The following is a 10,728-nucleotide window of genomic DNA, read 5'->3' as shown; positions in this document are numbered from 1 at the left end:
GTTGCTCTTTCCTACCCTAGCCACTGGGAGGCATCAGCACACTGGCCTTGCCCTCAGTAGAGACCGGCCTTGGCACTGAGGCGAGGGGCGGAGGACACAGAGTGGATAACAGGTCCTCTGCCAGTCCTGAGTCTGCTCGGCAGTGCAGCCCAATTCTCAGGCTTAAGAGCATGAACTCTGACAGGGCTGCCTGTATTCTAATTTAAATTTTAGTTCTGTTGTTGGTAAACAACTTAATCTTGAAGACCTCAGTATTCTTGTAATTTGTGAGGGGTTTGCTTTGAGACAGGGTCTCATATAGCCCAGGCTGGTCTCAGATTTGCTATGTAATATATCTGGCCTTGAACTCCATTTTCCTCCTGCCTTTTTGTTTGTTTGTTTGTTTCTTTGTTTTGTTTTTTTTTTTCGAGACAGGGTTTCTCTGTGTAGCCTGGCTGTCCTGGAACTAACTCTGTAGACCAGGCTGGCCTCAAACTCAGAAATCCACCTGCCTCTGCCTCCCAAGTGCTGGGATTAAAGGCGTGCTCCACCACCGCCCGGCTCCTCCTGCCTTCTTAATGCTGGGATTACAGACATACACCACCACATCTGGCAAGACTTCTTAATGTGAAAACAAAAGAGTGGGGCCGGGGAGATGATTCCATGGGTAAGAGCAGCTGCAATGCAAGCGTGGGACCTGAGTTCACAACCCCAGCGCCCGTGTGAAAAACAGTGTAGCCAACCAGGGCAGAGGTAGGATAGCCGGGGATTGCTGACAGCCTACCCCAAAAAGAACTCTCAAAGGAATAAGGCAGAGTAATAAAGGGTGTGTGCACCTGCACACACATCACCCCCACACACACACACACAGCACACACGCACATGCACAGCACACATGGGGCTGGTGAGGTGGATCATGGAAAAAGTGCTTTCATACAATCCTGACTACCAGAGTTCCAATTCCAGAAACCTGAATAAAGGGGAAAGGAGAGAATTGACACCATAAAATTGTTCTGTTCTCTCTACCTGTCCACAAACATAACTGCATGTAGATCTTAGTTCAAAGCTAGCCTGGTCTACATAGCAAGTTCAGGCCAGCCAAGGCCACACAATGAGAGCCTGCCTAAAATACTAAAATGGGCTTGACAGCACAGGTCTATAATAGCACTCGAGAAGTAAAGGCAGGAGGATTGGGAGTTAAAGGTCATATCCAGCTACATAGCCAGCCTGAGCTATATGAAACACAGTTGAGCCTGTGATCTCAGGACTCGAGGAAGAGCCCAGAAGATTTTCACAAGTTCAAAGCCAGACTCAGTTACAGAGTTAGACCATGTCTAAAAACAAGAATGAAATAAATTGACATATTAGACCACTAAAGTAACTACAGTCATCAAAAGAAACCCAAAGGAGGCGGGGCTGGAGGAATGGCTCAGTGGTTAAAAGCATTTGTCCTTGCACAGTACTGGGTTAAATTTACCTACATGGTGGCTTAAAAACATCTATAACTCTAGTACTGGAGAATCGGATGTCTTCCCATCTCAATGGGCACTAGGCATGCATGTGATACACAGACATCCATGCAAGCAAAACACTCATATGTCTAAAAACAATGTAAAAATGAGGCAAATAAACCCCCAAATTATTATACCTATATCTGCATCCCATCTGCACTAGTGCAGTGGAACAAATCCAAAATCAGAAGCCTGAGGAGACACAAGCAAGAGCATCAATGCAAGTCCAAGGTCAGCCTGGACTGACAGAATGAGACCCTGTTTCAGAAAAAGAGGGCTGGAGATGTAGTTCAGTTGATAAGGTGCTTGTCTACCATGCACAGTGCCCTGGGCATTCATAACCCTCAAGCAATTCATAAGCCTTGAGTAGTGGTGCAGGCCTGCAATCCCAGCACATGGGAGGTAGAGGCAAAAAGATCAGTAGTCCTAGGTAATTCTCAGCTACATAGTTAAATTGAGGCCAGTCTGGAATGAATGAAAGGGAGGGGGGAGCGACAGAGTGATTACCTAGCATGTCAGGGCATGAGATTAAATTCCCACCCATTCTAGTCCAGAAAAAAGGGGTTGTGGGGTTTAAAATGAGAAGTTACAAAATAGAAATAATAGCATAATGTTTTGCTCTTTTAAAAACAGTTTCATGTAACTCCTAAAACAAACAACAATCCTTAGCATTCAGAAAACTTGGGTGCTCTTTTTTTTACCAATAAAGAAAGTAAATGATAACTCAGTAGACAAATGCACACAATCGATAGACATATCTGGATAAATGCCTTTTCACTGTTAATAAATATATATCCTACATACAAAAAAATAAAAGCAAGTGACAGGCAGGCACACAGAGCGACCAATAGATAAATGAAAATGTATGTGGTAGATTGCATTTTCCAGAGATAGTGGCAACAATATCCCCTGGCCCACATATTCTTTTTACGGTGACGCTTTGATATCCTTCAAAGTAGAGATAGAGTCCATGCCTCCTTCCCATCAAGCTCATCAGGTGGGTCCCACTATTGAGGTCACTGGAGTATGGCAGAAGAGATACTCTCAAACTATGTCATATACAATGACATAACTTCTGTTTTATTTACTAGACTCTTTGGTTTTATTTTCTGGAGACAGGGTCTCAAGTAGTCCAGGATGATCTTGGACTCATTGCTAAGGCTGGCCTTGAACCACTCATCTTCTTGCTTCTCCCTCCACAGTTATGAAAATGACAGCTGTGTGCCCACAAGACCAGCCTGAAATACCCTGTCTTTAAGCCACATGTGAGCAGTAGCGCTATCTTAAGGTCCTTGTCCAATTACAAAGTCTTAAGTAGAGAGACCATAAGGATAGGCCCTGAGCTACCTGGCCAGTTCTAGATGATCCAGCTTACTCTGGGCAGCATCTATGTGAGAGACACCCAAGCCAGACTGTGCTGTCAAACTCCTAAGATACAGACCCAGTATCTAAGACTGATCATTCAAGAGCTGCTCCATTGTTTAAGCTTTTAATTTGAAAGGTTAAAGAGACAGTTTAGTGGTAGAACATTTGCCAAGAATGCAAACAACTTCAAGTTCAATTCCTAGCTAAGGAGAGAGAGGAAATCCAGTGAGCTCTGGTGGCATAGGCCCAGATCCCAGCACTTGGGAAGTAGAGGCAGAAAGATCAGAAGTTCAAGGCCAGCCTAGGAGACATGACATCCTATCAGAAACAGGAAGAGGGATTGAGGCCATAGCTCAATGGTAGAATAACATGCACAAGACCCCATGTTCACTCCCCCATACCACAGAAAGCCAGGAAGAATTTGAGGAACAAACATTCCAAGCACTCTGGGGGAGGTGGAAGCAGGGAGATAAGAAGTTCAGGCTAGGCCTGGCAGTGGTGGTGCACGCCTTTAATCCCAGCACTCAGCACTCAGGAGGCAGAGACAGGCAGATTTCTGAGTTCGAGGCCAGCCTGGTCTACAGAGTGAGTTCCAGGATAGCCAGGGCTATACAGAAAAACCCTGTCTTGAAAAAAACAAAAACAAAAAAGAAGTTCAGGCCAGCTGCTAGCACATGAGACACTGTCTCAACGAGACACAGAGATAGAGGGAGAGGGGAAAGGCCACACAATCACTTTACAAATCTACTGATGGAGTGTGTGTGTGTGTGTGTGTGTGTATGTGTGTCCTATAATCCAACTATTCCACACCTAAGAGAAATATGCATATAGTTAGGTATAAAAATATTCATACCATTATTGTGATTAAGGATGCCTAACTATAGCTGGGTGGTGGTGGTGTATACCTTTAATCCCAGCACTTGGGAAACAGAGGCAGGTAGATTTCTGAGTTCGAGGCCAGCTTGGTCTACAGAGTGAGTTACAAGTCAGCCAGGACTACAGTGCTGCACAGAGAAACCCGGTCTCAAAAGACACATACATACATACATACATACATACATACATATATACATTCATTCATCTCTTATGTATACATAAGAGATTCCTAAACTCAAACTAACCAAAATGATTTGGTTTTTTTGTTTGTTTGTTTTTTGTTTTTTTTTGTTTTGTTTTGTTTTGTTTTTTCGAGACAGGGTTTCTCTGTGTAGCCCTGGCTGTCCTGGAACTCACTCTGTAGACCAGGCTGGCCTCGAACTCAGAAATCCACCTGCCTCTGCCTCCCAAGTGCTGGGATTAAAGGCCTGCGCCACCACTGCCCCCAAAATGTTAAATATAAAAATAGAAACATGTACCTGGGTGGTGGTGCACACCTTTAGTCCCAGCACTCAGGAGGCAGAAGCAAGGGAGCCCTGAATTCAAGGCCAGCCTGGTCCACGGAGTGAGTTCCAGGACAGCCAAGGCTACAGGGCTGCACAGAAAAACCCTGTCTCAAAAGACCAAAAAAAAAAAAAAAAAAAAAAAAAAAAAGGAAACATGTACTTTTGCAATTGAATACTATGTAGTAATGAACTACTGTTCATGTGCTCATGTAACAACTTGAAAGAATCTCCCAGGTATAATTTTGACTGAAAGAAGCCAAAGACAGTACAGTTTTATCATTCCATAACATAAAGTCTTAAAAAGTAGGCAAAGGTAATTTATGGCATCATCGGTCAAGACAGAGGTCACCTTTGAGGAAGAGGAGAGACTGAAGAGAACACAGGAAGCTCCTGGTAACATCCTGTCTGATCTGAGTGTGTGTTCATTTTGTGACACTTCACTGATGGATCATGCACTGTGTGGCTGGAGGTTGTATTTCAACAGAGAGCTAATTCAAGACCAGCAAGAGTAGGAGCTCGGTGAGAGAAAGCTTGCCTAGCAGATGCACACTTACCAGCTCTGGTCCATCCCTGGTAGAACATAGGAAAAGTGTTAATTAAAAAATAAACTGCCTGGGGTTAGAGAGATGGCTGAGCGGTTTGCCTTGGCTGCTCTTCCAGAGGTCCTGGGTTTAATTCCCAGCACCCACATGGCAATTCACAACTGTCTGAAAGTCCATTTCCACAGACATACATGCAGGAAAAACACCAATGTACATAAAATGAAAATACGCTTTTTAAAAAAATATATAAAAATAAAAAATGAACTGCCAGGTGGATGGTGGTGGTGGTGCACGCCTTTAATCCCAGCACTCAGGAGGCTGACACACATGAATCTCTGAGTTCAAGGCCAGCCTATTCTACAGAATGAGTTCTAGGTCAGTCAGAGCTACACAGAGAAACCCTGTTTCATAAATAAATAATAAACAAACAATCTGCCAGCCAAGCTTAATGGTGCATAGCTGTAATCTTCATATTTTGCAGAAAGGATGATCAAGACAGAGTTCAAGGTCATATTGTGCTACATAGAAAATTTCAGTCCATCTTTGAGACTCTATCTCAAGAAAGAAGAAGAAAGAAAAAAGGAAGAGGCTGGGGAGGTGGCTCAGTGTCTGCTGTGCAAGAATGAGGGGGAGAATTTGAATCCCCAGGGCCCATAGAAAAAGCCAGTAACTACACATGCCTATAACCCCAGCACTGGGACTTTGGTGTAAAAGGGGATTACTGGGGCTTGTTGGTCTTCAGCTTAGCTCCCAGTTATATGAGAGACCCTGGCCCAGGGGACTAAGGCAGAGAGTGATAGAGTAGACACTAAATATCTTCCCCTGGCCTGCATGGGTGAATATACCACACGCATGCGAATGTACCACACACATGTGAATGTACCCACACACATATGAATGTACCACACACATGTGAATGTAACTACACACACATGAATGTACCCACATGCATGTAAATGTACCCACACACATATGAATGTACCACACACACATGAATGTACCCACACGCATGTGAATGTACCACATACATGTGAATGTATCACACACACATGAATAATGTACCTGTTGGGAGCCGACTTTAGTAGAAAGCGGCTAGATCAACTTTGCAGCCATCTGGAATCATATACCCTGATGAAAGACTTGGTTGTCAAAAGCCTATAACAGGCCGGGCGGTAGTGGCGCATGCCTTTAATCCCAGCACTTGGGAGGCAGAGGCAGGCGGATTTCTGAGTTCGAGGCCAGCCTGGTCTACAGAGTGATGTTCCAGGACAGCCAGGACTACACAGACAGAGAAACCCTGTCTCGAAAAAACAAACAAACAAAAAAAAACAAAACAAAACAAACAAAAAAGCCTATAACAGCTGAAGCACACTCTGATAAATATATTGTTTATCCCACATAGCTTGTTTTGCTGTTTAGTGACCCCAGCTGTATGGTGCACGTGGTAAAGTGTTTTCACCTGTGTTCTCCTGCTTGTGTATATAAATACCTCAGAATTCCCTTCAATAGAAGAGACTTGAGAAAATAGAAGAGAGACTTGATCACACCCTGTCTTGTCTCCATTCTTCGAGTCTCCTGCCCCTGCAGCCTCTCTCTCTCTCTTGACCAGAGCACTTAGCCCCAAAGCGTTGAGGCAGAGTATGGGCCAAGACACAGTGGCCCCCAAGCGTGGGGCGGTTCTCAACATGTACCACACACATGTGAATGTACCCACATGCATGTGAATGTACCTACACACATATAAGCACATACATACCTCAAAACAATTTTTTAAAGATGTATTTGTTTTATATATGTGAGTACATTGTCACTGTCTTCAGACACACCAGAAAAGGACATCAGACCCATTACAGATGGCTGTGAGCCACCACGTGGTTGCTGGGAATTGAATTCAGGACCTCTGGAAGAGTAGTCAGTGCTCTTAACCACTGAGCCATCTCTCCAGACCCTCAAAACAAGTTTTTTTGTTGTTGTTGTTTTTGTTTTTTGAGGTGGGTTTCATTGTCACTCTGGCTGGCCTACAACTTGTTATATAGACCAGACCAATCACAGAGATCTGCCCACCTCTGCCTCCCAAGTACTGGGATTAAAGGTGTACATCACCACACCCAGCTCAAAAAAAAAATTTTTTTTTTGTTGTTTTGTTTTTGAAAAAAAATTTTTTAAAACTATGAAAAAAAAAAAAGAACCTAAAAACTGTTTGTCTTTTTGGGTTCTCAAGACAAGGTTTCTCTGTGTACTTCTGGCTGTTCTGGACCAGGCTGGCCTCAGATTCAGAGATCTACCTGCCTTTGTCCCACCAAGTGCTGGGATCAAAGGTGTGCATCACCACTCCAGCTCTGAGTAAATGCTTTACTCCTTTACTCTCTAGTTAATACTGGGAAAACAGACTATTACTGCCCTTGATTAGTGGACTAAAGACCTGAGCCACATGGAAGGGAAGAGGCTCACACAAAGATGCAGTGAGTGTGTGCTTGCTCTCAACCAGGACTTGAACCTAGAACCCCAGACTTGAAGAAGCTCATGTCTTTTAGGCCTGTATGCCATAACAGGGCTCAACAGGGTCTAACTTGACCAATTGGTCTAGATTATTCAAAAACAATGACTAGCCAGGAAAAACTACTAAAGTAGCCTAGAAAAGGTGGTGGACAAAGAGACAGAGCCCTAGTTCTGAAGGATGCTGGTAATGAAGAAGGGATGACTTGGGCTTGGGATGGGACCAATGGACTCTCAGAGTGGAGACAGCAGGGCCATAACCTCAGAACACACTCTCTCAGTGTATACACGGGACTTTCATGTACTTGTGAAGGGCAGGAGAGGGTCCGTTGTGCCAATAGAGTCCCTTTATGCTGCTGTATCCACTTCCTGGTGCCTGACTCCAGCTCGTAGGGAGCCCAGGACCCACCCTGGCCTGAGGACATGGCACAGACAGGGTTAAGGGGGCAGGAATCTTTTGCCTCTGGGGTGGGTGAGAACTGTCATCAGGAGCCTTCTTTGGTCTGATAATCCACACTGCCTATCTCTTCCATAGCAGCTGTGAGGCAGGCGAGTTGTCCTAGTGAGAAGGGTGGTAAGAACCTCCTGGCTGATGGCGGGAAGGATCTGCTTTCAAAGCAGGGACTCACAGACTCTCTGGGGATTTCTTTTACTGAGTAACTACTTTCAGTGCTGTGTTAGAGAGAGGCCATGGCTTGAGAGTAAATAGACACGGGGTCCCTACTGATCCTGAGAACAAGAACTCAAGCTGATGAACAGGCCTAAGAAGGTGTTGGTGGTGAAGTCCACCCTTGCCGCACATGTCTACGCAGGTGTGTAAGAGGCACATAGTGAACACAGGTGTCCAGGAATAGGGGAAGCTCATTGCAAAGCCAGAGGGAAGGAGCCTGGTGTTTGTTGGGCACCACTGTACACAGCCTGTACTGTGTCAGGAAACCTCAGACCCTGACAGATTCAAAGCCATCCTGTCCCATCTGGCTCTGTCCATCCTGGATGGAGATCAAGAAGCATGTGATGACCCTAAGGTGCACTTCCTGACCCCGTAAGCCGAAAGCTCTGCTTCAAGCCAGGGACAGTCTGTGATATCAGGACCATTAAGTGCCAAGATGGTGGCTTACAAGCTGGCAGAAGTTAAGAGAGAGAATGGGACATGGAGGGAGGACACACTTGTAATCCTGGCACTTGGAAGATGGAGGCAAGAAAATCCCAAATTGGAGATCAGCTTTAACCACTTGTATATCTTGAGACCACTCCGGGCTACTCAAAACAAAATACACACACACACACACACACACACACACACACACACACACACACAAAGTTTTTAAAGAAAGAGAGAAAGGAACAGAAAGTCTGGGGCTAGATGTGTAGTTCAGTTGTAGATGGCTTCCCTACCATGTGGCAGGGGTCATGTGAGTGGGTCGAGTCTGAGGAAACAGAAATGAAAGAAAGACAGGAATGGTATTCTTCAGGGGTTTTCCCCTTCCACAGAATCTCCTCAAGGAAGGTGGGGGAACTATTCTCATCCTGATCTATTAGGCAAGGAGACAGAGGCACAGAGAGATGAATCAAGCAGTGTACATACAATCAATCCCATTAGTGGTAAGTGGTAAAATTCAGGTCTGATTCTCTTGTCTCTGAAATTTAAATGGCCCCATAGAAACACATGTGACCCACTAAATTCTCAGTAAGTTTGTGTTCAGACCTGAAGCACAGAGCTGGAGCCCTGCGTCCTTAGTTGGTTTGCTGTCATGCACAGCCAGGTACTTGCTCCTTGAGCTTCAGTTTTTCTACTTTAAAGTTGGCACGCAGATGAACACTGGCAGGACCCCTCTCCAGGAAAGCCACGTCTAAGCCCCCACTCCCTGGAAGGGCTCCAGGAGCAATTAGGAACATCATTCAACATGAACACTTGCTTCAGGAGCCAAGAGGGGACATGTTGAGGACATAAGAAGACTTGGGGCACAGGCTCCAGGGTGGCATCTGTTCCAGGTAAGACATTCTCTGAATACTTCCTACACAAAAGAAGTGAACCCAACTTGAAGCCTTTCACAGAATAGTTGTAAATACCCAGGGGTCATATGACTACAACAGGTGCTGAAGACAACAGGAAAGAACCAAGGTCTGGACAGGGGGATGTGCCAGACGGCTGGAAATGTTACAGGGCAGTGAAGATAGACCTCAGGTGGGATAGACAGACAGGTTCCCCCTTTGTCATTTACCAACCACATGAACAGTTTAGGATTAGGGAAGTTTTCCAGCTTCTAAAAAGTTTTTTTTTTTTTTTTTTTTTTTTTTTTTTTTTTTTTTTTTTTTTTTAAGTTGTGTGTGGTGTGTGTGTGTGTGTGTGTGTGTGTGTGTGTGTGTGTGTGTGTGCCATGCTTGTAGGCTCCCAAAGAGGGGTCAAATCCCTGGAGCTGAGCTATGTTTGTGAGCTGCCTCATGTGGCTTCTGGGCCATCTCCCAGGCTGCATCCTTTTCCCTCCATCTTTTTTTGTTGTTTTTGTTTTGTTTTGTTTTGTTTTTGGAGATAGGGTTTCTCTGTGTAGTCCTGGCTGTTCCTGGAACTCACTCTGTAGACCAGGCTGGCCTCAAACTCAGAAATCTGCCTGCCTCTGCCTCCCAAGTGCTGGGATTAAAGGTGTGGACCACCACTGCCCAGCCATCTTTTTTATTATTTCTGTTTTCACACTAGGGATTGACCTTAGGGCCTCTTGAATAATACCGTGTACTCCACCACTGAACTATACCACAGGTCTTCAGTTTTTCTCTTCATACCCACTAGCTCCTAGATTGATACCAGGCTCTTACTTTTAATTCCGTATATCTAAAACACAACAGGAAAGCTACATATGGTAGCTCACACCTCTAATCCCACATACTCAGAGGCTGAGGCTAAAGAATTGTCACAAGTTTGAGTACAGCCTGGCCACTGGGTGAAATGCTATCTTAATTATAGTAATAATAAAATAAGATAAAAACAAGGCTAGGTATGGTGACTCATGCCTGCAATCCCAGCACTGGAGGGGCTGAGGTAGGAGAAATGACATGAGTCTGAGGCCAGCCTGGACTGCAATATCTCAAAACACAAAATGAAACAAAACCCTCACAGACTGCTAACCTCAAACACTTAGGCAGTAAAGAGGGGACAAGAAGTGACTCTCGCAGCAAAGCCTTCCTAGGGGAAGCTGCAGGATCTGAGTTGTCTGCATGTGGGCAGTGTGCACACACACACTTGTGTGTTCTGCAGGCATGTGTGTTGTCCTAGCGTCTGTGAGCATCTATCCCACATTCCTGTGCTCTTGGGGCTGTACACTTCCTGTCACTCGGGTGGTAGGACCACTGTGGTTTCAGATGATTTTCCACCCTTACATAGGCCGAAATTTTCCATCTTACATAAACGAGGGACTTGAGTTTTACTTGTTTCTTGTTGATTGGTTTGTTTTTCAGACA

Source organism: Arvicanthis niloticus, chromosome 6 (genome assembly GCF_011762505.2).
Source record: "Arvicanthis niloticus isolate mArvNil1 chromosome 6, mArvNil1.pat.X, whole genome shotgun sequence".
Classification (NCBI taxonomy): domain Eukaryota; kingdom Metazoa; phylum Chordata; class Mammalia; order Rodentia; family Muridae; genus Arvicanthis; species Arvicanthis niloticus.
This window is presented reverse-complemented; position numbering follows the sequence as displayed.